Raw genomic sequence first — 27,855 nt, 5'->3', positions numbered from 1 at the left:
AAAAATAAATAAAAAGTAAATAATGGAAGCAAGGTATTTTTTATTTTTGTATTTATATTTGTGAATATAGTCGGGGCCATATTTTTCGCTAGAGGCTTCTCTCTCGTAGAAAGCATACAGTGGGTAAACAAATTACTGTTGGACAATAGATAGAAAAGTGCATAGTTATGCAATATTTATTCATGGAAATAATCATTACATATAGGCATCACGTCCGTAAGCAAGTAGAACGACCCCTGCCTGCATCTACTACTATTACTCCACCCATCGACCGCTATCCAGCATGCATCTATAGTATTAAGTGAAAACAAAGTAATGCTTGGAGAAAAATGACATGATATAGTCAAAGTAAATCCAGTTAATATGAGTCAAACCTATCATTTTACCCTTAGTGGCAGCAATACAATATGTGTCATGCCCCTTTCTATCACTGGGATTGAGCACCACAAGACGCACCTCTCGCGCTGAAGATAAATCAAACGAGTTGGCCAAACCAAATCAATAGATCGGAGAGAATTATGAAGCTATCATAATCATGCAAGGAACTCAACATAATACCATGATCATGAATAATCTGAACATAAACCCATAATTCATCGGATCCCAACAAACGCACCACACAAGAGTGATTACCTAAGATAGATCACCATGGGAATCGCGGTGATCATGGCAATGAAGAACATGGAGAGAGACATAGCCATGTAGGTACTAACTACGAACCCATAGGTCTGTGGTGGACTACTCACATATCACCATGGGAGCAACAAGGATTATGTAGAGGCCCTCCATGATCAGTCCCCCCTCCAGCAGGGCACCAGAACATGCTCCAGATGGGCACACGACGGAACAGAGACTTGAAGTGGCCCAAAAGTGTTTATGGAGGGTCCTTAGGGTTTGCGGGATTAATGTGAATTTATAGGACAAAGAGGAGGGCCAGAGGCAAAGGGAGGTGGCCCCAAGCCATCAGGGCACGACCACCCCCCTAGGCGAGCCGTGTTGTCTTGGCGCTACCCCGTGTGTCCTCGGGTCTCCTTGCAAAGCTTACATGTCCTTATTTTGTCGAGAAAAAATCATCAAAAAAATTTCGGGGTATTTGGACTTCGTTTGGTCGAGTATTCGTGAAAAACCAAAAACATGCAGAAAACAACAACTTGCACTTGGCACTGGGTTAATAGGTCAGTGCTAAAAAATAATATAAATCTACAAGTAAATGCTTAAAAAGCATCGTAAAATGATAATATAATAGCATGGAACAATAAAAAATTATAGATACATTGGAGACTGATAATCCCCAAGTGAAAGAAATCAATGTATCACTTCCCAAAGATGGAAGAGATAAGTATGGAGTTTTGAACCCACAAGGAGCTAAAGGTCAGATCAATATTCTCTCAAGTCCTATCTCCCACTGGTACAACTCTACATACACCGAATGTTTCCTTCTATCTAGTAACAAGAAATAAAATTGCATTGTGGGTATAAAGAGGATAGCTTTGCATCATATTGGAGAAAAAATATGAAAATAGTCGTTGCCTAAATAAAGTGAGAATATATTACAATATATTACAAATAGCAAGTTTGGAATAATGATGGTATAGTGTGCGGAATTGTCCTGGGCAATTGATAACAAGATCGACAATCATTATTGTAATTTTATATGAGGGAGAGGCATGCGTTAACATACTTTCTGTACATGGATCATATGCACTTATGATTGGACTTCTAGCAAGCATCCGCAACTATTAGAAATCATTAAGGTAAAACTAACCATAGCATTAAACATCAAGTGCCCTTTACTCCCATATGCAACAATCCCCTTACTCAGTTGTAAGATTCTGTCGCTCTAGCCCCCAACTATAAGCGAATCATGAACGTATTGCAACACCCTACAACAAGAATCCCTCATGTGTGCACGTCATGGAGGGCACCATATGATAGCAGCAAAATAAAACATATAACTAAAACCAATCAAGATCATCAATCAACCCAAAGGATAACATAAATCTACTCAAACATCATAGGGTGGCAACACATCATCGAATAATAATATGTGCCATGAAACACCATGTTCAAGTAGGGGATTAAACTCGGATGAGGGAGAGTGGACCGCTCAAAAGATATGAGGAAGGTGATGAAGACGGTACGTAGGATCCGAAGCATGTCTAGAGGGGAGGGGTGATTAGACTACTTGACAGGATAAAAAGCCTTATCCCAATTTTAGTTGTGGGCCAGTTTTACCAATTATGACTAGTTAAGTTCACCCTACACATGCATATCTAAGAGTGTAGCAGCTGAAAGTAAATACATGCAAATGTAATGTAGAGGGTAGTGTAGGGAGATCGAACACAAAGGTTTACACGGTGATTTTTGGCATGGTTACGATAGGTGGTGCTATCTTACGTCCATGTTAGTCGAGACTTCAAACAACTGAGGGTAACGGCTACGAGAGTCCACGGAGGGCTCCACCCACAAGGGGTCCACAAAGAAGCGACCATGTCTATTCCACCATGGCTTATGTCCATACAGGACTAGCCTCACTCACGGTAGATGTTTACGAGCTAGGCGATCTCCTTGACCTTACAAATTCTTGGTTCAACTCCACAACATGATGTAAGAGGATCCCAAGTGATAGCTAACCAATCTAGGAGGCACCACCCTCCAAAAGGTAATAGATGAGGTAGAACGATGAACTCCTTGATCTTGTGCTTCAAAACATAGTCTCATCAACACTCAATCACTCTCTCACAGATTTGGCATGGCTAGGAGAGATTTATTTTGTGGAAAGCAACTTGGGGAGTCTATAGATCAAGTTTCAAATGTTTGGATTGGAATCTATTCATCTCAACACATGAGTAGGTGTCTCTCTCTCAGAAAAATGGATCTATCAAGTGTAAGTGTGTTCTGAGTGCTTCCTCTGCTAATGAGGGGAGGTGGAGGTGGTATGTATATGCATCCCACAAAATCCAACCATTATAACATTATTGCCGAACTCAGTGACACCAAAAAAACTCGATGGTACCGAGTTGCACTAAATGTCGTAACTTTTGAATTCTTTGTGAGACCGATATATGAATCTCGGCGGTACCGATGCAATGACCTAGACAAGTTTCCAAATCTTGGTGAGACTGATTCCATTCTCGGAAATTCCGAGTCCTGGATTTTTTTGACAAAAAGGAGGTCACTGAATCTCGGTGGCACCAATATGAAATTTGGTGGTACCGAGAGATTAAGGTTTGGCAAAGGATCTGTCTGGTGGAAAATCTCTAGGGCCGAGTGGAAAACTTTGGTGGCACCGATTTTGCTCGTTTGTCTTTGGGACAATGAGTGAATTTTTTGGGTGGCTACCTCTAGGCATGTGAGAAACCAATTCATCATAATACCTCACCCCCTTTTAGTAGTATTGGCTTTCCTGTGGACCTAAAGTGATTTCTCAAAAATGTAAAATGTAGAGTCGTCTTTCTTGAAGCTTGAGCCAATCCTATTCCTTCATTCATCAAGGGGTTTCTCCTCACAATCCTTTACCCAATGCATCTTTTGAACTTTTCTGAAATATACTTGGATCAGATCATTAGTCCAATGATGCATATGTTGTGATCAATTATCAAAACCACCTTAGAGAGCAATTGTGCTTTCAATCTCCCCCTTTTTGGTATTTGATGACAACATATATAGCAAAGCTTCAACGAGAGATATAATCAATGATTAGCATCAACGCTTTGAGAAGTATGTGAAAAGCAAGAGCTCCCCCTAAAATTGTGCATTATTTTAATTTGTGTTTGAATGCAAATGCACAATTGATTAGGATCATGGGTCACTCTTCCATGTCACATACAACTTGGTGGTGCTCATAAATGATATGAATGAATAGTAATGCACATAACACCAAACAAGTAAGTGAATGATCATCATGTAGATAGCTCAATGGTAATAACGTGGTAGCATAAAAAAATTGAAGAGTATGATCAAACACTTCTCCTAAAAGATAAATTCATCCAAAAGACCAAAAGTTCTGAAAAACAAATGAGAGAAAATAAAATGCAAAGCTCTCTCTCTCTCTCGAAGCCCTATTTGATCTATACACTTCTCCCCCTTTGGCAACAAGTTACCAAAAAGTTCAAAGGTCTAGAACTAATCAACGCACTGGGCTCGATCTCCACCGGCGGCTGACGATGGAGTGGACAGGAGGGCGTCGACGAAGTCTTCTGCAAATGTCCCTGGAGATGGAGGCTTCTTTGGCATAGCATCAACCATTAGCTTATTCTTCTTGCAACGAGGGACCGTAGCTGGAATTTCTTCCCCCTCATCATCACCAGCTTCTGTTGGGTCTTCATACATTGAGGTTAGCCCTCCAACAACATGCACATTCTCTTTTTCGCTCTATTCTGCCTTGGCTTCTTTGCAAGCCTAGCTTCTGGAGCTTTCATATAAGCATATCTCGCATACTCCTTCATCATAGTCTTCTTGACTGTGGTCTTCTCTTTCAGCTTCTCGGGAATAGTTTCCTCTGGGATAAAGTCAACATCTTCTTCATATGAATTTAACTTCCTTCTGGACCTGGTAGCTACCTTGGGCAATCCATGGGATCTAGGTGTTCCTAGGTTAGAAGGTGTCCTCTCACGATTAGTGCATGAGTCCATCTCAACACTGGTTTCACTGAATATGTTCTGACTATCCTCCGATCCCGACATTCTGTCAAACAACCAAGAAGACAAGGAGACAAGCACACAAGCAAACCCTGTGAAAAGATATAGAAGAGCTGGAAAGGATTAGCATCACAAAAATTAGAAGTTTTTAAAAAATTTGAACTCTGAAAAGTTAGGTTTAACATTCAGCAAAAAGGGATTTAGGTTCCACCGAGTAATAAAAATTGGAGCCATCGAGACTGACGTTTTCATTAACAGAAACATGGCACCCTTTTCGGTTTCATCGAAAAGGAGAACTTGGTTTCACCGAGACCACTATGAGTAGCCCTAAAACAAAATCGGTAAGACCGAGTTTTCGGAATCGGTGACACCGAGATTCAATCTTGCGGGTGGCTAACCTTAAGAATTTCATTGTTCTCCAATCTACAAGGTTTTTCTTCTTGTTGGGATGATTGAAATAGTGGACACATTTCATCACAACCTATTTGCGCAAGAATCAGAATATGAAGTGCAAAAAGGGGTCAGATCCATACCTAGCTTGGTGATGGATCCTCTACTTTGACAACAGCGGTGAAGATTCCCGTCGACGGTGAAGTCTCCTGTGGCCAGGGCACATGGGAGATTCAAGGCGATGTCCATAGGACTGGGGCACGACAGCGAGGAGGTGCGTGAGGCGACGTTTGAAGAACTTTTCAAACCGTCGAGTCCATGAGATATATATATCTCCTAGCTATCTGTGACAGTGAGATGAAATTTTCGGTGCCACCGAGTTCCATAACCGTCAGCAGACAATGAAACTCGGTGATGCCGAAAATGAAAACTCGGTGGTACCAAGACAAGAAAACTTGATCAACCGTAGGCTTCGATGGGACCGAGATTGTGAGGGTGGTCACACCGAGATGCACTTTGGGAGGTTTGGGAATTCATCTCTTGTCGAGATGGATCTTCAAGTTCTCCACACACAGTGTCCCTAAAGTGCTTGCTCAATTTTTTTGATGTAGCATGAAAAGAATTTGGGACGAGAAAACATAGATACCTAGAGGGAGGTACTTAGGCATTCTTGTATATCCAATTGGCCAAATAAAATAGAAATCCAAATAACAACAATTTGATATTCTTGAATGAGCAAAATATGCATACCAACATGCTCACACAATAAGATTTCAAATAAAACATGGTGAACATACACAAACATTCTACCATCTATCAAGCACTTTGGCGATGACAAAGTCATCTATATATCAGTATATTTACATAGGAGCCAAGTAAGAATACTTGATCATATGTCATACTCATCGTTTAAGCACAAGTGGGGCTACCAATTTTACATAAAGCATTTATGTGTTCACATCTTCAGGAGATGCTTATACTCAAGTCCTAGAGTAAAGCTCCCCCTTGATGTGACGCCCCCCTAAGAGGGATAATCTAACCTTGGTTTTATCGTAGAAGACTTCAAGTAGGTGTAGTAGTGGTGGATGCTCATTGTTGATGAAGATCATCTTGAGTTGGGAGCAATCCTTGTTGTTTCTTACTCTTATAACCTACATGGGTTAGTCGCAAAGCACAAGGAACATATGCAAGAATATCTATGGACATGGAATGAAGTGCATGTGAGATAATGTCCAAAGATGCATTAATTACATTGTCCCTTGCTTACCTTTGAGGGAATGTGTGACTCCTTGAACTAACGCATATGATGGGAGTTGATTGCTTATAGTTCTTGCCAAAATGAATAAGAGTGAATTTCATTGGCGGAGGCACCCCTCAAGAACTCTCTAATTCTTCCTCTTGGGGAGCCACATAAATTTGATGGGGTTCCTTGGAGTTGTGGTAGCACTAGATGAGGTAGTGCTAGTAGTTTCCTTGGGAACCCACTCGACCTTGGCTTGGGGTTCTTCTTCAAATGAGTCAATCTCCTCTTGAAGCTTGCCCTTTCCCTTGTGGTATTGTGGTGGAAGGTCATCTTGTGAGCTTGTTCCCTTGGGAAGAGTGCTACTTCTCAAACAACAGCGCCAGAAATTGACACGTTGACGAAGACTTGCTTGCGTTGGTTTTTCTCTTGAAGAGGAAAGGGTGATGCAGCACAGGAGCAGTAAGTATTTCCCTCAGTTGAGAACCAAGGTTTCAATCCAGTAGGAGAATCTCGTCAAGTCCAGAGTACCCGCGCAAACACAAAAGAGCTTGCACCCAATGCTATAAAGGGGTTGTCAATCCCTTCAAGATCGATTGCAAAGTGAGATCTGAAGGCGGAAAGTGCAACGAAGAAAAAGTGTAAGGCTGAAAATATGGTGTGAAGTAGACCCCGGGGCCATAGTGTTCACTAGAGGCTTCTCTCAAAATAGCAAATATTACGGTGGGTGAACAAATTACTACCGAGCAATTGATAGAACCGCGCAAAGTCATGACGATATCTAAGGCAATGATCATACATATAGGCATCACGTCCGAGACAACTAGACCGATACTTTCTGCATCTACTACTATTACTCCACACATCGACCGCTATCCAGCATGCATCTAGTGTATTGAGTTCATGACGAACAGAATAATGCCTTAAGCAAGATGACATGATGTAGAGGGATAAACTCAAACCAATGATGAAAACCCCATCTTTTTACCCTTGATGGCAACAACACGATGTGTGCCTCGCTACCCCTTATGTCACTGGGTGAGGTCACCGCACGGTATGAACCCAAAACCAAGCACTTCTCCCATTGCAAGAATCATAGATCAAGCTGGCCAAACAAAACCCACAACTCGAAGAGAATTACAAGGATATAAAATCATGCATAAGAGAGACCAGAAGAAACTCAAATAAGATTCATAGATAATCTGATCATAAATCCACAATTCATCGGATCTCGACAAACACACTGCAAAAGAAGATTACATCGGATTGATCTCCAGGAAGATCATGGAGAACTTTGTATTGAAGATCCAAGAGAGAGAAGAAGCCATCTAGTTACTAGCTATGGACCCGTAGGTCTATGGTCAACCACTCACGCATCATCGGAGAGGTCATGGTGATGATGAAGAAGCCCTCCGTATCCGAATCCCCCCTCTGACAGGGCACCGGAACGTGCCCCAGATGGGATCTCATGGAGACAGAAGCTTGCGGCGGCGGAAAAGTACTTTCGATGACCTCTTGATTTTTTCTGGAATTATTGGGAATATATAGGTGAAAGACCTAGGGCAGAAGTGGCCCAGGGAGCCCACAAGCCTGGGAGGCGCGGGCCCCCTGGCCGCGGCTAGGGGGCCTGTGGGGTCCCTGGTGGCCCCCTGCCTTGATTCTCAAGCTTCCCGATCTTCTTTTGTTTCAGAAAAAATCTTTTTGGAAGTTTTGTTCCGTTTGAACTCTGTTTAAAATCCTCCTATGAAAGGGGTCAAAAACACGGAAAAAACAGGATCTGGCACTTGGCACTGAGTTAATAAGTTAGTCCCAAAAAGATATAAAAGGCATACAAAACATCCAAAGTTTGACCAGATTATAACATGAAACCATCAAAAATTATAGATACATTGGTGACGTATCAAAGAGTAGGATCATACTTCCCCTCTTGAGGAACAAACTTTGGAATGGGATATGGACCTTCTTCCCATTCAACTATGACATTGAAGTAGCCAACACCTTGCTTCTTCCGATGTCCTACTTGCTTGCGCACAATTTAGTCGAATTGCTTACTTCCGGCATGACTCTGGAAGACACCTCTCTCTATAATTCCTTTCTATAAATCATTTTCTTTCTCAAGTGTGACTTGGCTAAGAGAATCATTAGTGGAATCAAGAGAGCTACTAGTAACAACATCATTTGATTTAACTTTACCATTGTTGTTACTAGATGAAGACACTTTTTTGCCTTTCTTACTAGTGTTCTTAGGTTTGACTTGTGGAACAAAAGTAGACAAGAGTAGTCGTTTGGCTAGATAAGAAGAACTCTTCTAGATTAGTTTCATGAGCTAACTTAACTATGTTTAATTCTTTAGTTAGTCATTCAATCTCTTTCTTATCATCATCGTATGCCTTCTCTTGACTAGCATGAATTTTTTTAAGTTGATTTTCAATGGTATCACTAGTGTTTTCAAAGATCAAGTCATCTTCTCCTAACAAGTCGTACTCATCACTATCAAAGTCAAGGTACTCAGGGTGTGATACCTTGGGTCCTTTTGCCATGAATCTATTTCCAATCCCTTCATTTGGTGAATCAAATAAGTCATAGGAGTTGGAGGAAACGAATGCAAGACCGACAACACCTTCATCTTGACTATAGTCGGAGTTGGAGTGGTAGATTCTCTCAGATTGGTTGTCAGACTCGGAGCCGGAAACTCATTCACCAATGTGAGTTTGATGTCTTCATGTTGAGATGCTCTTGGTGTACTTGTCCTTCTTCTCTGATTCCTTGCCTCTCTGGGAGTGTCTTCGTTCATAATGATCTTATCTACTCATTCTCTCTCTATGAGGTGACTCATCTCTTGAGCTCCGTCTTCTAGGTGACACTTCTCTTCTTTTGTGGGGAGCCGAGCACTCATCGGAATAGTGTCTGGGCTTTCTACAATTGTAGCAATTTTGGTCATGACTAGACGAACGCTTCCCATCATACCTTGAGGTTGAGATTCTCTCTTTGCCTCTACTCTTGTAGAACTTGTTGAATTTTCTGACCATGAGGCCGATCTCTTCATTGATAACAAGGTTGTAATTTGGAGTAGGAGGAGTATCACTTGAAGCTTTGTAAGCACCGCTTGACTTGTTGTGCAACTCATCTTTGTCCTTCAGCGACATTTCATGAGCACCAACCCTTCCTATGACTTCGGTTGGCTTGAGATCCTTGTAGTTTGCCATCATTTGGATTAATGTGCACACGGTGTCTATCTTCCATCCAAGGCTCTAAGTATCTTCTTTATAGTAAATTTGTTGGTCATCTCTTTGATTCCTAAGCCGGCAATATCATTTGTAATGAGAGCTTGCCTAGAGTACATCTCAGCGACTGCTTCACCATCCTTCATCTTGAACTTGTCAAGATGACTTTGAAGCACATCCAACTTAGGTTCCCTGACAAAATCAGTACCTTTGTGCATATCAATCGAAGTATCCCAAATTTCCTTTGCATTCTCAAGGCGACTGATTTTGTTGAATTCTTCGGGGCACAGGTAGTTGAACAGGATATCGATGGCTTGAGCATTGTATTGCAACATCTACAATTCATCTGATGTCACATCATGATCCGGTTTTCTTCCTTCTCCAAAGAAATCACCATGCACACCAACACAAACAATAGCCCAATCGGTAGGATTATGACCAGGAATATGCATTTTCATCTTATGCTTCTAACTAGCGAAGTTTGTACCATCAAATGGACCTATACGGTGATAATTCCCCTCACTAGACGCCATACTATCGTAGGTTGTGACACCAATGCAATGGAGGCCAAAGCACCGATACCACTTGTAGGATCCGAAATATGTCTAGAGGGGGTGATTAGACTACTTGACAAGATAAAAACTTAGCCTTTTCCCAATTTTAGTTATGGACCAGTTTTAGCAATTATGACTAGTCAAGTTCACCCTACACATGCATATCTAAGAGTGTAGCAGTGGAAAGTAAAGACATGCAAATGTAATGTAGAGGGTAGGGTAGGAAGATCGGATGCAAAGGTTGACATGAAGATTTTTGGCGTGGTTCTGATAGGTGGTGCTACCGTACGTCCATGCTAGTGGAGACTTCAACCCACAGAGGGTAACGGCTGCAAGAGTTGACGTAGGGCTCCACCCACAAGGGGTCCACAAAGAAGCGGCCTTGTCTATTCTGTCATGGCTTACATCCACACACGACTAGCCGCACTCATGGTAGATCTTCATGAAATAGGCGATCTCCTTGCCCTTACAAACTTATTGGTTCAACCTCAGACAACAAAGTAGGAGGTTCCCAAGCGACACCTAACTAATCTAGGAGGCACCACCCTCCAAAAGGTAATAGATGTGGTAGAATGATGAACTCCTTGCTCTTGTGCTTCAAAAGATAGTCTCCTCAACACTCAATCACTCTCTCATAGATTTGGCATGGGTAGGAGAGATTTATTTTGTGGAAAATAACTTGGGGAGGCTAGAGATCAAGTTTCAAATGGTTGGATTGGAATCTCTTGATCTCAAGTGTAAGTGTGTTATGAGTGCCTTGTCCGTGAATGAGAGGAGGTGGAGGGGGTATATATAGGCATCCTCCAAAACCCAACCGTTACAACATTATTGCCCAACTCGGTGATATCGAAAATAATCTCGGCGGTACCGAGCTGCACTAAATGTGGCAAGTTTTGAATTCTCGGTGAGACTGATATATGAATCTCAGTGGTACTGATACGATGACCTAGACAAGTTTCCAAATCTCGGTGATACTGATTCTATTCTCAGAAAATACGATTCATGAAATTTTCTCAACATAAAGTTGGTTACAGAATCTCGGTGGCACCGATATGATAGTTGGTGGTACGGAGAAATTGGGGTTTGGCTAAGGATCTTTCTGGTGGAAAATTGGTAGGGTCGAGTGGAAAGAGTTGGTGGCACCGATTTTGCTGGTTTGGCTTTGGACACAGATATTTGTGGGAGAATGAGTGAATATTTTTGGTGGCTACCTCTAAGCACTTGAGCAAGTAATTCATCATAATACCCACCCCCTTTTAATAGTATTGGCTTTCCTATGGACTCAAAGTGATTTCTCACAAATGTAAAATGTAGAGTCTTCTTGCTTGAAGCTTGAGCCAATCCTATGCCTTCCTTCATCAAGGGATTTCTCCTCACAAACCTTTAGCCAAGGTACCTTTTGAAATTTTTTGAAATATACTTCGATAAGATCGTTAGTCCAATGATGCATATGTTGTGATCAATTATCAAAGCACACCTTAGGGATAAATTGTGCTTTCACGGTGATGTTGATGAAAACGATCACCGTGACGATGGTTCCCCTGGTGGCACTCCGGCGCCACCGGGAGAGTGGGGGAGAGAGTCTCCCCACTTAGGATTCCTCCTCCATGGACTTGCCCTAGAAGGGGAGAGGTTCACCCCTGTGGTTCTTTGCCTCCACGGACCCCGAAGGGGTGGGATCCCCTCCGAGATTGGATATCTTTCTCTGTTCCTCTCCTGATTTTGCTCTTGTTTTCTGGCCCTTCATCGTTTCTTAAATATCGGGAGATCCGTAACTCCGATCTCGGCGTAATTTTGAGTGGATATTTATCTAGAAATTATCCTTTTTAGCGGCTAAAGAAGGGACCCAACCTACTTAAGGGGTGGTCACAACCTATCACGGCATGGGCACCCCTTGGCCCCGCCTTGTTAGCTTGTGGAGCCATCGGGAACCATGTTGCATTGATTATTCTTCCCAAAATTCATATATATTTTAAAAAAAATATCCATAAAAATTTATCATGTTTGGAATTTGTTTGATATAGATTTTCTGCAAAACAAAAAACACACAAAAAGCAGGAACTAGACGTGGGCAGTGGATAAGTAACTTAGTGCCAAAATTAATATAAAATGTTGCCAAAAGTATATGAAAGTTGTAGAATATTGGCATGAATACTTCATAAATTATCGATACGTTGGAGACGTATCACCATCCCCAAGCTTAATTCCTACTCGTCCTTGAGTAGGTAAATGATAAAACAAAAAATTATGAATTGTGAATGCTAGCATAGTATGTAAGTTTGATCAATGTTACTTCCAATTACTTTTTCTAGCATCATAAAACATCAACTCTTTTCTCATAGAACTTCTCATGATCAAGTAACAAGCTATTCACATGTTAAAGTATAAACCATAAACTTTCTTGAAAATAGCAAACTATGTTTTTAGTCATCAAACAATTACAATTCATCTTATTTTTAGGACGGGTCTATGTAAGAGCTTTGAATTAGTAAATTCCACATACTCAACTATCATTTAGTCTTCCAAGGTTGCTGACACTTGATACGTCTCAAACGTATCTATAATTTTTGATGGTTTAACGCGGTTATCTTGTCTTCTTTGGTTGTTTTATGTACCTTTTATATCTTTTTTGGGACTAACTTATTAATTCAGTGCCAAGTGCCAGTTCTTGTTTTTTCCGTGTTTTTGACTCTTTTCAGATCTGATTTTGGAACGGAATCCAAACGGAAGAAGAACCCCGAAATGATTTTTTCCCGAACGGAAGAAGATCAGGGGGGCTTTGGGCCAAGCCAGGTGGGCTCCAGGGAGCCCACAAGACCCCACTCCGCCACCAGGGGGAGGCGGCGGTGGGCAGGCTTGTGGCCTCCCTGGCCGCCCCCTGACCTAGATCTTTGGCCTATAAATTCCCAAATATTCCGCAAAAAATTGGGGGAGCCTCGAAAATATTTTTCCGCCGCCGCAAGCTTCCATTTCCGCGAGATCTCATCTGGAGACCCTTCCCGGCGCCCTGCCGGAGTGGACTTTGGAGTTGGAGGGCTTCTTCATCATCATCATCGCCCCTCCAATGACTCGTGAGTAGTTCACTTCAGACCTACGAGTCCGTAGTTAGTAGCTAGATGGCTTCTTCTCTCTCTTGGATCTTCAATACAAAGTTCTCCATGATCTTCATGGAGTTCTATCCGATGTAATCTTCTTTGGCGGTGTGTTTGTCGAGATCCGATGAATTGTGGATTTGTGATCAGATTATCTATGATATATATTTGAGTCTTTGCTGATTTCTTATATGCATGATTTGATATCCTTGTAAGTCTCCCTTAGTCTTGGGTTTTGTTTGGCCAACTAGATCTATGATTCTTGCAATTGGAGAAGTGCTTGGTTTTGGGTTCTACCATGTGGTGACCTTTCCCAGTGACAGTAGGGGCAACAAGGCACACATCAAGTAGTTGCCATCAAGGGTAAAAAGATGGGGTTTATAATTGGTTTGAGATTATCCCTCTACATCATGTCATCTTGCTTAAGGCGTTACTCTGTTCTTATGGACTTAATACACTAGATGCATGCTGGATAGCGGTCGACGTGTGGAGTAATAGTAGTAGATGCAGAAAGTATCAGTCTACTTGTTTTGGACGTGATGCCTATAGATATAATCATTACATAGATATCGTCACGACTTTGCGTGGTTCTATCAATTGCTCGTTAGTAATTTGTTCACCCACCGTCTACTTGCTTTGATGATAGAATCCACTAGTAAACACTACGCCCCCGGGTCTATTCACATCCATCGTTTACACCTCCGCTTTTACTTTGCTTTGTTACTTTGTTGCTTTCAGTTCTCACTTGGCAAACAATCTATAAGGGATTGACAACCCCTTCATAGCGTTGGGAGCATGCTTTTGTGTTTGTGCAGGATCTTGTGATACTCCTCCACCGGATTGATACCTCGGTTCTCAAACCCAGGGAAATACTTACCGTCGTCGTGCTACATCACCCTTTCCTCTTCAAGGGAACACCAACGCAAGGCTCCAAGGCCACGGGGGAAATCCTTTGCATACTTGCCTAGGAAGTCCCTTAAGGCGTAGCCGCAGCTGAAGGATTCCTGGTGCCGTCGACACACCTGTTTCTGGCGCCATTGGAAGGACTTTTGTGCATTAACATAGCTGACATCAGAAGCATTTCTGGCGCCGTTGCCGGGGAGGAGAAATCAAGATCTATCCAAGTAGGTCTCACAAACTCTTCTCTTGCATTTACTTTTGTTGCGAGTTGCCTCTTGTTTTCCTCTCCACCACTTCACATTTGTCGTTTTCATTTGCCTTTCTCCTTTGACGTTTTCTTTTGCCTTTGTCGTTACCTTTCGCCCGTATGCTCTTAGGTTTGTTCGTGAGAGACCTTTCCTCATGGCCAAACCAAACTATTTCATAAAATTGGAAGAGATTGAAACTAATGTCAAAAGTTTCATGTCTTCTCAGTTTGACCAAAATAGTTACTATCGTAGGGAATTAAAAGAGCAAAATTCCTTTTTGGTTTGTTTGAATAAAGAGATTGATGATATGGCCAATGATTTCCTTGCACTTAGTTCTCAAGTTGCTCACCTTGAAAAATTGGTGGGCCAAATTTCTGACAAGCAGGCTACCTTAGTCAATAAGATGGTTGCTAAACCTGAAATTTGTGATGCAAATCACGAAGATATTAAAGTGCTTGGTGTGTCTGCTCTTGAATCTTTGTTTTCGCGTGTCAAACCTATTTATGGAGGGTCTGGATATGAATCCACTTTGATTGAAAAACGCCCCAATGATTCGGAGTCCACCTATCTTGATGATAAAGGTGTGGAGAGTGGAGTAGAAGAAGTCTAAATTTTGGGTAGTAATGAAACTCCCACTTTGGATTTCAAGGAATTCAATTATGATAATTGCTCCTTGTTTGAATGCATTTCTTTGATGCAATCCATTGCAAACTCTCCACATGCTTATAGCCAAAGCAAAGTCTTTACCGCGCATATCATAGATGCTATGATGAAATCTCTTGAAGAGAAGCTCGAACTAGAAGTCTCTATACCTAGAAAACTTCATGATGAGTGGGAACCTACTATCAAAATCAAGATAAAAAACTATGAGTGCAATGCTTTGTGTGATTTGGGTGCTAGTGTTTCCGCGATTCCAAAGTCTTTATGTGATATTCTTGGTTTTCATGAGATTGAAGAGTGTTCTCTTAATTTGCATCTTGCGGATTCTACTGTCAAGAAACCCATGGGGAGGATCGATGATGTTCTTATTGTTGCAAATAAGAAATATGTACCCGTGTATTTCATTGTACTTGACATAGATTGCAATCCTTCATGTCCCATTATTCTTGGTAGACCTTTCCTAAGAACTATTGGTGCTATCATCGATATGAAGGAAGGGAATATTAGATTTCAATTTCCTTTAAGGAAGGGCATGGAGCACTTTCCTAGAAAGAAAATAAGATTGCCTTATGAATCTATGATGAGGGCTACCTATGGTTTGAGCACCAAAGATGACTACACGTGATTTCATCACCTTTCGCCTAGCTAAGGGCGTTAAACAAAAGCGCTTGTTGGGAGGCAACCCAACGAATCTATCCTTTTTATTTCTGTTTTGTGTTTCCCGCACTTTCATAATTCTTTTATGATTGTGTTTTTTGTGTTTCTTTTTGCGTTTGTGCCAAGCAAAACCGTTATGATTAGTCTTGGGGATGATCGTTTGGTCATGCTGGAAAAGACAGAAACTTTCTGCTCATGAATAGAATTTTCATTTTTTTTCTGTAAGATATTTTGAGTTGATTCTTTTTGCTGCTGATTTATACGCAAATTCCTCAGACATTCGTAATTTTTCAGAATTGTTTAAGTAGCAGAGGTATACGAAATATACAGATTGCTACAGACTGGTCTGCTGTTAACAGATTCTGTTTTTGTTGTGTTGGTTGCTTATTTTGATGAAACTATGGATAGTATCGGGGGGTATTAGCCATGGAAGATTGAAAGTACAGTAATCCAACATCAGCACAAGTATAATTTAAGTTTTCTACACTACCTAAGGAAGTGGTGGTTTGCTTTCTTGTACTAATGATATCACGAGTTTCTGTTTAAGTTTCGTGTTGTGAAGTTTTCAAGTTTTGGGTAAAGTTCTTATGGACAAAGAGATAAAGAGTGGCAAGAGCTCGATCTTGGGGAGGCCCAAGGCACCCCAAGAGATTCAAGGATGCCGTAAAAGCCTAAGCTTGGGGATGCCCCGGGAAGGCATCCCCTCTCTCGTCTTCAATCCATTGGTAACGTTACTTGGGGCTATATTTTTATTCACCACATGTTATGTGTTTTTGCTTGGAGCGTCTTGTATTGTAGGAGTAATTTTTTTTGTGTCACAATCATCCTTGCTGCACACCTAGAGAGAGAGACATGCACACACCGTGATTTTGTCGAGCTTCACTTATATCTTTTGGTAGACAATTTAGCTCACATGTGCTTCACTTATATCTTTTGAGCTAGATACTTTTGCTCTATGTGCTTCACTTATATCTTTTAGAGCACGGAGGTGCGTGGCTTGGTGGTTGATCTATGCTTTGAAAGTAGTCTCAAAAGGGGTAGTTATCCAAAGGGATACGAAAACTTCCACCTTCATGTGCATTGAATAGTTAGAGAAGTTTGATTCATCTCAATTAGTTTTGAGTTGTGGTTATGGTAATATTGAAGTCATGCTAGTAAGGTGTTGTGGATCTAGAAATACTTGTGTTGAAGTTAGTGATTCCCGTAGCATGCACGTATGGTGAACAACTATGTGATGAAATCTGAGCATGATTAGTATATTGATTGTCATCCTTTGCATGGCGGTCGGGATCGCGCGATGGTTTATACCTACCAACCCTTCCCCTAGGAGTATGCGTTGAATGCTTTGTTTTGGTTACTAATAAAACTTTTGCAACAAGTATATGAGTTCTTCATGACTATTGTTGAGCCCATGGTTTAGATGCACTTTCACCTTCCACCATCACTATCTTCTTAGTGCAGTGCAACTTTCGTCGGTGCACAAAACCCACCATTAGCCTCCCTCAAAACAGCCACCATACCTAACTATTATGGCTTTTTCAAAGTCATTCCGAGATATATTGCCATGCAACTACCACCATGGCATGTGCCACCACGTCTACATTGCCATTGCATGATCGTAAGATAGCTAGCATGATGTTTCCATTGATGTCTATGCCATGCTAGATCATTGCCAGGGTACACTACCGAAGGCATTCCATATAGAGTCATAGTTCCTCTAAGTTTTGAGTTGAAAGTGTGATGATCATCATTAATGGAGCATTGTCCCATGTGAGGAAAAAAAGAGGCCAAAGAGCCCACCAAAAAAATGAGAGAAAAAGAGAGAAGGGACAATGCTACCACTTTTTCCACACTCGTGCATATTAAGCACCATGATCTTCATGATTGAGAGTCTCTCGTTTTGTTACCACCATATAGCTAGTGGGAAATTTTCATTATATAACTTGTCTTCTATATTCCAATGATAGGCTTCCTCAAAATTTCCTTAGGTCTTCGTGAGCAAGCAAGTTGGATGCACACCCACTAGTTTTCTTTAAGAGCTTTCACATACTCGTAGCTCTAGTGCATCATTTGTATGGCAATACCTACTCATTCACATTGATATCTATTGATGAGCTTCTCCACAGCTCATTGATATGCCTAGTTAATGTGCCTATCTTCTCCTTTTTGTCTTGCAACCTCCACCACATTCCACACCATCTATAGTGCTATAACCATGGCTCGCGCTCATGTATTGCGTGAGAGTTGAAAAGGTTTGAGAAAGTAAAGGTGTGAAACAATTACTTGGCCAATACCGGGGTTGTGCATGATTTAAATTCGTTGTGCAATGATGATAGAGCATAGCCAGACTATATGCTTTTGTAGGGATAACTTTCTTTTGGCCTTGTTATTTTGAAAGTTCATGATTACCTTGCTAGTTTGCTTGAATTATTATTGTTTCCACGTCAATAGCAAACTATTGTTTTGAATCTAATGGATCTGAACATTCACGCCACATAAGAGGAATTACAAAGGACACCTATGCTAGGTAGCATGAAAGCATCAAAAATTCATTCTTTATCACTTCCCTACTCGAGGACGAGCAGGAGTTAAGCTTGGGGATGCTTGATACGTTTCAAACGTATCTACAATTTTTGATGGTTTCACGCTGTTACCTTGTCTTCTTTGGTTGTTTTATGTACCTTTTATATCTTTTTTGGGACTAACTTATTAATTCTGTGCCAAGTGCCAGTTCCTGTTTTTTCCGTGTTTTTGACTCTTTTCAGATCTGATTTTGGAACGGAGTCCAAACGGAAGAAAAACCCCGAAATGATTTTTTCCCGAACGGAAGAAGATCAGGGGGGCTTTGGGCCAAGCCAGGTGGGCTCCAGGGATCCCACAAGCCCCCACTCCGCCACCAGGGAGGAGGCGGCGGTGGGCAGGCTTGTGGCCTCCCTGGCCGCCCCCTGACCTAGATCTTTGGCCTATAAATTCCCAAATATTCCGCAAAAAATTGGGGGAGCCTCGAAAATATTTTTCCGCCGCCGCAAGCTTCCATTTCCGCGAGATCTCATCTGGAGACCCTTCCCGGCGCCCTGCCGGAGTGGACTTTGGAGTTGGAGGGCTTCTTCATCATCATCATCGCCCCTCCAATGACTCGTGAGTAGTTCACTTCAGACCTACGAGTCCGTAGTTAGTAGCTAGATGGCTTCTTCTCTCTCTTGGATCTTCAATACAAAGTTCTCCATGATCTTCATGGAGATCTATCCGATGTAATCTTCTTTGGCGGTGTGTTTGTCGAGATCCGATGAATTGTGGATTTGTGATCAGATTATCTATGATATATATATTTGAGTATTTGCTGATTTCTTATATGCATGATTTGATATCCTTGTAAGTATCCCCGAGTCTTGGGTTTTGTTTGGCCAACTAGATCTATGATTCTTGCAATTGGAGAAGTGCTTGGTTTTGGGTTCTACCATGTGGTGACCTTTCCCAGTGACAGTAGGGGCAACAAGGCACACATCAAGTAGTTGCCATCAAGGGTAAAAAGATGGGGTTTATAATTGGTTTGAGATTATCCCTCTACATCATGTCATCTTGCATAAGGCGTTACTCTGTTCTTATGGACTTAATACACTAGATGCATGCTGGATAGCGGTCGACGTGTGGAGTAATAGTAGTAGATGCAGAAAGTATCGGTCTACTTGTTTTGGACGTGATGCCTATAGATATAATCATTGCATAGATATCGTCATGACTTTGCGCGGTTCTATCAATTGCTCGACAGTAATTTGTTCACCCACCGTCTACTTGCTTTCACGAGAGAAGCCACTAGTAAACATTACGGCCCCCGGGTCTATTCACATCCATCGTTTACACCTCCGCTTTTACTTTGCTTTGTTACTTTGTTGCTTTCAATTCTCACTTGGCAAACAATCTATCAGGGATTGACAACCCCTTCATAGCGCTGGGAGCAAGCTTTTGTGTTTATGCAGGATCTTGTGATACTCCTCCACCGGGTTGATACCTTGGTTCTCAAACTGAGGGAAATAGTTACCGTCACTGTGCTACATCACCCTTTCCGCTTCAAGGGAACACCAACGCAAGGCTCCAAGGCCACGGGGGAAATCCTTTGCATACTTGCCTAGGAAGTCCCTTAAGGCGTAGCCACAGCTGGAGGATTCCTGGTGCCGTCGACACACCCGTTTCTGGCGCCATTGGAATGACTTTTGTGCATTAGCATAGGTGACATCAACACTCAAAGCATATTTTTAGAACAAGCAGTTTCATCAAACACATAGGAAGATAGGGGCTTTATGTTCCGCCTCCTAACTTATTTATCTCAACAATAATGTCAACTATAATGAATCATGATCACCTATATCCAACTGAATATATATGAAAAAATGCAATTCATGGCTTTGCATGCATGTCTTGCTTACATGGCATGCTTGGATGGCTTGAAACTAGTTTAAAATGACATTTCTAAAAAAGGTGGATGATAACTTACATAGGTATACTGCAGTCGCCCAACATATTTTTTAATATAAACTCTAATGCAAAAGTAACTTATGTCTAACATATATTAATTAATGATGTGGCAATGTTTCATGCATAGAGTAATGAAAAAATGCAATTGATGTCTTGGTTAAATGGTATGGTTGCGTGGCTTGGAAAATAGGTAGTGGGTTATAGCTATTTAAGAATAGAGGATGACTTTAAAAGAGTTTGCATTTGTGGATGTCGGTGTTTTGGATCCCATACTGATATACACCCTTTCATGAAGAGTACATTAAAAATATCAAACTAAATAAAAAAATTATGATTTTTATCCAACATTCCCGGAGCGCTAGGAGGAAACATTGTATTGCATGAAATGGCATTCGAGGAGCTCTACATAAAAATAAACAAGATCCGCCTGTGAAAGAAACCTCAAAAAAGACACACTAAAGACCCAAATTTGTTAATTCTCTAGCTCTCCTCAGATGTCATTTTACCACTAAAAATTACATGCTCGTATCACACTCAAGAATCTTGGGTACCAATAAAATCCAGTCTTTTAATTTGATTGTTTTTTTCTGATATATTTGACACAAGGAAGAGATGAGCCTCATGTCATCTATTCGTTACTCGTACTCGTGATGCTATTCTCGTCTAGATTTCTATGATAGGACAATGATGTACAATGATAAAGTGGTGCTGATAATAAAATAGTTCTTCACTTGGATGTCCACCTAATGGGTTACTTACATGCATGTTATACAATATCTCCAAAGATATGTTAGTGGTAACATACATACCTATACATTTTGGTTGAGTGGTCGTATTTCGAGTCCCAGCAAAGTCATAATGAAGAGGCGGAAGCAACTACGAGCCAGTACAGTAATGATGATGGACATGCTCGTTCGAACATGATGTTCACCAAGTGGTCATGCTTGTATACTTTTGATGGACCATGGATACCAATGATTGTTGCAAGTTCGTTGCGCGTGATGGATAAATACATTGATGCATGGGTAACGACATCACATGATAGAGTTTCACACATGGATTTTCAACCAAAGGGTACTGCTAATGTTTGGTGGGAAGGATTTTGTGTGCCGCTTGGAGCCCGAACCATGGATTGTCCACATGGGATGTTTTAGGTGAGTAGTTTACTACTAAGTACTAACCTTCTACATTCAACAACAAGATGGATGTCACCCTAAGAAATGTCGAGCAGGGGATAAGATGATCGATGAATATGCGGTTGAGTTTAGTAAGATAGCTGAGTTTATGGACAATATTAAGGCGAAGGGTCATGAGAAGGCTAAGAGTTTCTTTGAATGTCTTAATCCATAGTATTGACATGTTTTGAGAATGTATTGGCCAACCAATTAATCCATAATGGTGGAGTAAGCTAGGGGGTGAGTTACAAATTCAACTCATGGTAGTAGGGATTGCTTGTACAAATGGTACCGATGACACTAGTGGTGGGCATAAGAGGGACTTCAAATATAAGAGTTAGCTTGTTGAGAGATTACCATTTACGAACTAGCCCATGCCTACAATCTTAGCAAACATCAAATTAAATCATTGAAGATTTCAGTTTTCCTCAGAGTCATGCACACAAGAACAAAATACATGTCTCTCGTCCGAGGGCAGGGTGTGATTTGCTTTAGATGTGGGGGAAATCACCGTGGTTCAGAGTTTTTTGGGAGGGGGGCCTGTAACAACTTTTCCAAGTTTGTATGCATGAGAAATGTTTGCCAAGGGAATACATATTATGTTGTTAAGTGAAAAGTGATCACCCCTTTTTTGAAGGGTTCTTCAATGTTGATTTTTTTCATCATGAAAATTCAGGTGTTTTCCCTACTCATGGACCAGTCGAGATGATCATCACCACATCCTCATATCCCACCTTCACCAATAGTTTATCATTCATAGGAGACCATAATTTGAGATCCATATGCTCGCCTTATGCTACTAGCTCCTACCATGTGACCAACTTCTTCTCAATGTCTCTCAGACATTGGCATATGTATAGAATTTTAGCGGTGTCGTTGTTCTCTAGGTTCCAATGCAATATTGTTTCTAATTGTTTTATCTCCAATGGTAAGTCATTCTATCTGATATGTTATTCTACAAGACTACGCCCCCCTAAATACCATGGAATAGTACGTGTGTTATAGTGAGGCTGAGTTTCTACTTGCTTGAGGTGTTTCTTTTTATTGTAGGTAGCCTATTATGCTTTAGGGAAGTTCGATAGTATAATTCAATAAATTAAATGGAATATTATCATGGACCCTTTTTTGTGCCATGCAATTTTGACTATGCAATTTCAGATGACGAAGTGTTAGGTTTCATAATTCACTCATCCAAATGGGGAATTAATAGTTTGGGTGCAATATGGACTGCCCCCTTGCCAATACTCTTATTATTTGGTCTTGCCTTGTTTGAGTGAATCCATGTCCGCCTTTAACCTTAGTAGAGAGTTGAAGTTGACGAGTCTGGATCATAGGATGGCATACCATTCCAGATTTAGAAGATATTGTTGTTGTCAAGTGTGAACATGCGACAAGGGTGAACATTTATCCTATTTCAAGGATAGAACACAAGAGATGTGCTCTAGCTAGTAGACCCCATGAGAGTTTTTGATAGTGGGTCTCGTGACCATAGCATTTGTTGACCATGGAGATAACATGATTCCTGGATAAACTTTAGCCATTATGTTTGAATGTATCAGGTAGTTCCGAGTTTCTTTCTCCGGTACTTTTGGGCTAGTTACCTTTTCATTGTAACTACTAGAATTCTACATAGCTATGTGTATAGACTTGCATACCACTTTGTTGTGGAAAGTGGGGAAGCAAAAGATTTCATTTCCAACCATTCCACAACTCTTGCGTTCAATTATTGAGAGCCCCAAAGCAAGAGAAGAAATGAACATATTTGGGTGATTCCAAGAACACTTCCTTGATTCCTGAAGGACATGCTCCTCTCTTTCTTGACCCCTACACCTAAGTGTCCCTCTCTTGCTTCAAATGATATCGTTTTATGAGGAGAGATTTCATGTGGGTTCTTGAGAGTGATTTTAATAAATATCTTTGGACGGTGTAGTCCAAGCGGCTTTGCTTGGCTTGTTACTCCTCAAGTCACTCGAGAGCCATCAACCACCATATGTGAAGGAATCATGAGTTTGTACGAGGCCAAATATTGCCTACTTCATGATATTCTATGCGGAGTGAGGCCTGATCTTTATGGTCGACAGTCCATGGCGAGATATGTAGGCTTATTGTTGATGTACTCTTAATGGGTTACACAACCGAGACCTTTGTGGTCTTCAGGCCTTTATTGGTCGAAAGACCGAGTTGACTATAATATTATTTGTTGTAGTGGATGCGAAAATTGACTGTTGAGCAGCCCTTTCCCTCATCCTCATAACATACAATTCCCTGAAACTTCAGTCCGCTCACTCATGTTCATATCTTGGGATTAACTAACCAATAGGTACCCATTGCAAGCGCACAATGGTGGCTACATGAGTGGTGTCCCCAGTCGCCGCCATGTGTCGTGCGTTGGGCCCACACGTGGGAACACCTTTTTTTCCTTTAACCTGCACTGTTTTAGGTTTTCTCAGTTTTATAAGGTTGTTTGATTTTCCCAGGTATTCTTTACAAATACTTTTTTTCTTACATGAACCACCGTGTGAAAAAGCATGCTTTCGCGTGAAGGACAAATGTGCTTCCCAAAACTGAAATACATAGTTTTGCTTCGCGACACCATAATCGTGTTCCTCGTGAAGCACAACAGCCCTTGCCAAAAAGTAAAAAATACAGTCATGTTTCCCAAAATGTGAAATGCACAACTGTGCTTCATGATTAAGCACACCTATGCTTTCCGAGAAGAATTTGAGGAGAGATGTCCTTCACTAAAAGTGAAAAGCATAGTTGTGCTTTCGGGTTTTTTCGGTTATCATGTTCTCTTATTTTTAATAAAAAAGTTCATTCAAATCTGTTAACATGGGATTTAGTTTCAAGGACCTTGACACGAGAAACACAATGACAAAAATGGTTCGCGATTTGGACACATTGATGAGGCAATAAAACAATTTGAAACAATAAATCTATAAAAGAAACAGAAAACCCCATGTTACGTCAAGTGTCACATATGCAATTTATCAAGTTTACTTCTATGATCAACCGTAAAATAGAAGTGAAATTCGGGACGTGTCTTGTATGAAAGACTAGGTAAGTGGGTTTGGCGGGCCTTGAAACTCAGGGACAAACAATTGTTTTGGCCCGTCATACTTGAGGACAACAACATTGACGGGATGAATAGAAGTTGAAGTTTCATTTATCGATGAGCATCCACACTTGAGGTCATTGATACGTCCATTTTGCATCATGTTTTCATGTCGTTATTTATCGCTTCTTTGGATGTTATTTCACTTCACGGTACAATTCTTATGCCTTTTCTATCTTATTTTCCAAGGTTTACATGAAGAGGGAGAATGCCGGCAACTGGAATTCTAGCATGGAAGTGGAGCAAAGTTGAGATACCTATTCTGCGTAACTCCAATTGCCGTAAAAATCAACGAGGATTTTTTTTCCATATTTATAAAAAATACTGGGCCGAAGAAGTGCCAGAGGGGCGCCAGGGGTTAGCCACAAGCCTGCACGGTGCGACCACCCCCCAGGTCGCGCCATGAGGGCTTGTGGGCAACCTGCTGGCGCACTTGCCCCCCTCTTTTTCTATATGAAGGGTTTCGTCCAGAAAAAAAATCAAGGAGGAGCTTTTTTGTGGTTTCGCTGCCACCACGAGGCGGAACTTGAGCATAACCAATCTAGAGCTCCGGCAGGACAGTCCTGCCGGGGAAACTTCCCTCCCGGAGGGGGAAAGCTTCGCCATCGTCATCACCAACACTCCTCTCATTGGAGGGGACTCGTGACCATCAACATCTACATCAGCACCATCTCATCTCCAAACCCTAGTTCATCACTTATAACCAATCTCCATCTCGCGACTCCGATTGGTATTTGTAAGGTTGCTAGTAGTGTTGATTACTCTTTGTAGTTGATGCTAGTTGGATTATTTGGTGGAAGAGTTTATGTTCAGATCCTTGATGCTACTCATTACCTCTTTGGTCATGAATATGATTATGCTTTGGGAGTAATTACTTTTGTTCCTGAGGACATGGGATAAGTCATGCTAATAGTAGTCATGTGAATTTGGTATTCGTTCGGTAATTTGATATGTTGTATGTTGTTTTTCCTCTAGTGGTGTTATGTGAACGTCGACTACATAACACTTCACCATTATTTCGGCCTAGAGGAAGGCCTTGGGAAGTAGTAAGTAGATGATGGGTTGCTAGAGTGACAGAAGCTTAAACCCTAGTTTATGCGTTGCTTCGTAAGGGGCTGATTTGGATCCACTAGTTTAATGCTATGGTTAGACTTTGTCTTAATTCTTCTTCCGTAGTTGCGGATGCTTGAGAGAGGGGTTAATCATAAGTGGGATGCTTGTCCAAGTAAGGGCAGTACCCAAGCGCCGGTCCACCCACATATCAAACTATCAAAGTAACGAACGCGAATCATATGAACATGATGAAACTAGCATGACAGAAATTCCCGTGTGTCCTCGGGAGCGTTTTTCCTCCTATAAGACTTTTTCCATGCTTGTCCATCGATACAAAAGGGATTGGGCCACTTTGCTGCACCGTTGCTACTTTTGTTAGTTGTTGCTCGCTACGAATCATCTCACCACACAATCACTTGTTACCAATAATTTCAGTGCTTGCAGATATTTCCTTGCTGAAAACCACTTGTTAGATCCTTCTGCTCCTCGTTGGGTTCGACACTTTTACTTATTGAAAGGACTACGATTGATCCCCTATACTTGTGGGTCATCAAGATTCTTTTCTGGCGCTGTTGCCGGGGAGTGAAGCGCCTTTGGTAAGTGGAACTTGGTAAGGAAACATTCATATAGTGTGCTGAAATTTATTGTCACTAGTAACTATGGAAACTAACCCTTTGAGGGGCTTCTTCGGGGTATCTTCACCTCGAACGGAAGCACAAATAGTTTCTCCTCAACCTGCTGCACCTACTGAAAATATTTGCTTTGAATTTACTTCGGGTATGCTTGAGAAACTCCTGGCTAATCCTTCTACAGGAGATGGAACATCACATCCAGACTTGCATCTAATCTATGTAGATGAAGTTTGTGGTTTATTTAAGCTTGCAGGTTTGCCCGAGGATGAGGTCAAGAAGAGGGTCTTTCCTTTATCTTTGAAGGATAAGGCGTTGACATGGTATAGGCTATGTGATGATACTAGATCATGAGACCACAATCGGTTGAAATTGGAATTTCATCAAAAGTTTTATCTTATGCATTTAGTACATCGTGATCGGAATTATATTTACAATTTTTGGCCTCGTGACAGAGAAAGCATCGCTCAAGCTTGGGGGAGGCTTAAATCAATGCTATATTCATGTCCCAATCATGAGCTCTCAAGAGAAATTATCATTCAGAACTTCTATGCTCGGCTTTCTCATGATGATCGCACCATGCTTGACACTTCTTGTACCGGTTCTTTTATGAAGAGAGATATTGACTTCAAATGGAATTTATTGGAGATAATTAAACGCAACTCTGAAGATTGGGAGCTTGAAGAAGGTAAGGAGTCAGGTAATAATTTCACGTTTGATTGCGTTAAATCCTTTGTTGAGACAAATATCTTTAGTGATTTTAGCGCTAAGTATGGACTTGACTCTGAGATAGTAGCTTCATTGTGTGAATCCTTTGATGCTCATATTGATCTCCCCAAAGGGAAGTGGTTTAAATATCCTCCTCCTTTAGAAGTCAATGTAGTTAAACCCACTCCAGTTGAAGAGAAAGTCATTGCCTATAATGGTCCTGTTGTTCCGAGTGCTTACATTGAGAAACCACCTTTCCCTGTTAGGATAAAGGATCATTCTGAAGCTTCAACTATGATATGTAGAGGCTATATTAGAACACCTACACCCCCTGAGCAAATTAGAGTTGAACCTAGCATTGCTATTATCAAAGATCTTTTGTCCGACGATGTTGAGGGACATAATATTCACTTCTATGAAGATGCTGCTAGAATTGCTAAACCTCACGTTAGAGACAAACATAGGCCTGTTGTTGGCATGCCTGTGGTTTCTGTTAAGATAGGAGATCATTGTTATCATGGCTTATGTGACGTGGGTGCTAGTGTTAGTGCAATACCTCAATCCTTATACGATGAAATGAAAGATGAGATTGCACCTGTTGAGATAGAGCCTATTGATGTCACTATTCAGCTTGCCAATAGAGATACTTTCTGCCCTGTGGGAATTGTTAGGGATGTTGAAGTCTTGTGTGGTAAAACAAAGTATCCTGCTGATTTCCTCGTTCTTGCTACCGCATAAGATAGCTTTTGTCCCATCATATTTGGTAGATCTTTTCTCAATACTGTCAATGCTCATATTGATTGTGAGAAGCAAACTGTCACTGTTGGCTTTGAAGGTGTGTCACATGAGTTCAATTTCTCTAAGTTTGGTAGACAACCTCATGAAAAGGAGTTTCCTAGTAGGGAGGAAACTATTGCCTTAGCCTCTATTGCCGTGCCTCCTACCGATCCCTTAGAGCAATACTTGCTTGAGCATGAAAATGATATGCATATGGATGAAAGGGATGAGATAGATAGAGTTGTCTTAGAACAATATCCTATCCTTAAGAATAACTTGCGTGTTGAACTGCTTGGGATCCACCCCCACCAAAAGGTGAT

Source organism: Hordeum vulgare, chromosome 3H (genome assembly GCF_904849725.1).
Source record: "Hordeum vulgare subsp. vulgare chromosome 3H, MorexV3_pseudomolecules_assembly, whole genome shotgun sequence".
Classification (NCBI taxonomy): domain Eukaryota; kingdom Viridiplantae; phylum Streptophyta; class Magnoliopsida; order Poales; family Poaceae; genus Hordeum; species Hordeum vulgare.
Note: the sequence above shows the minus strand (reverse complement) of the source record.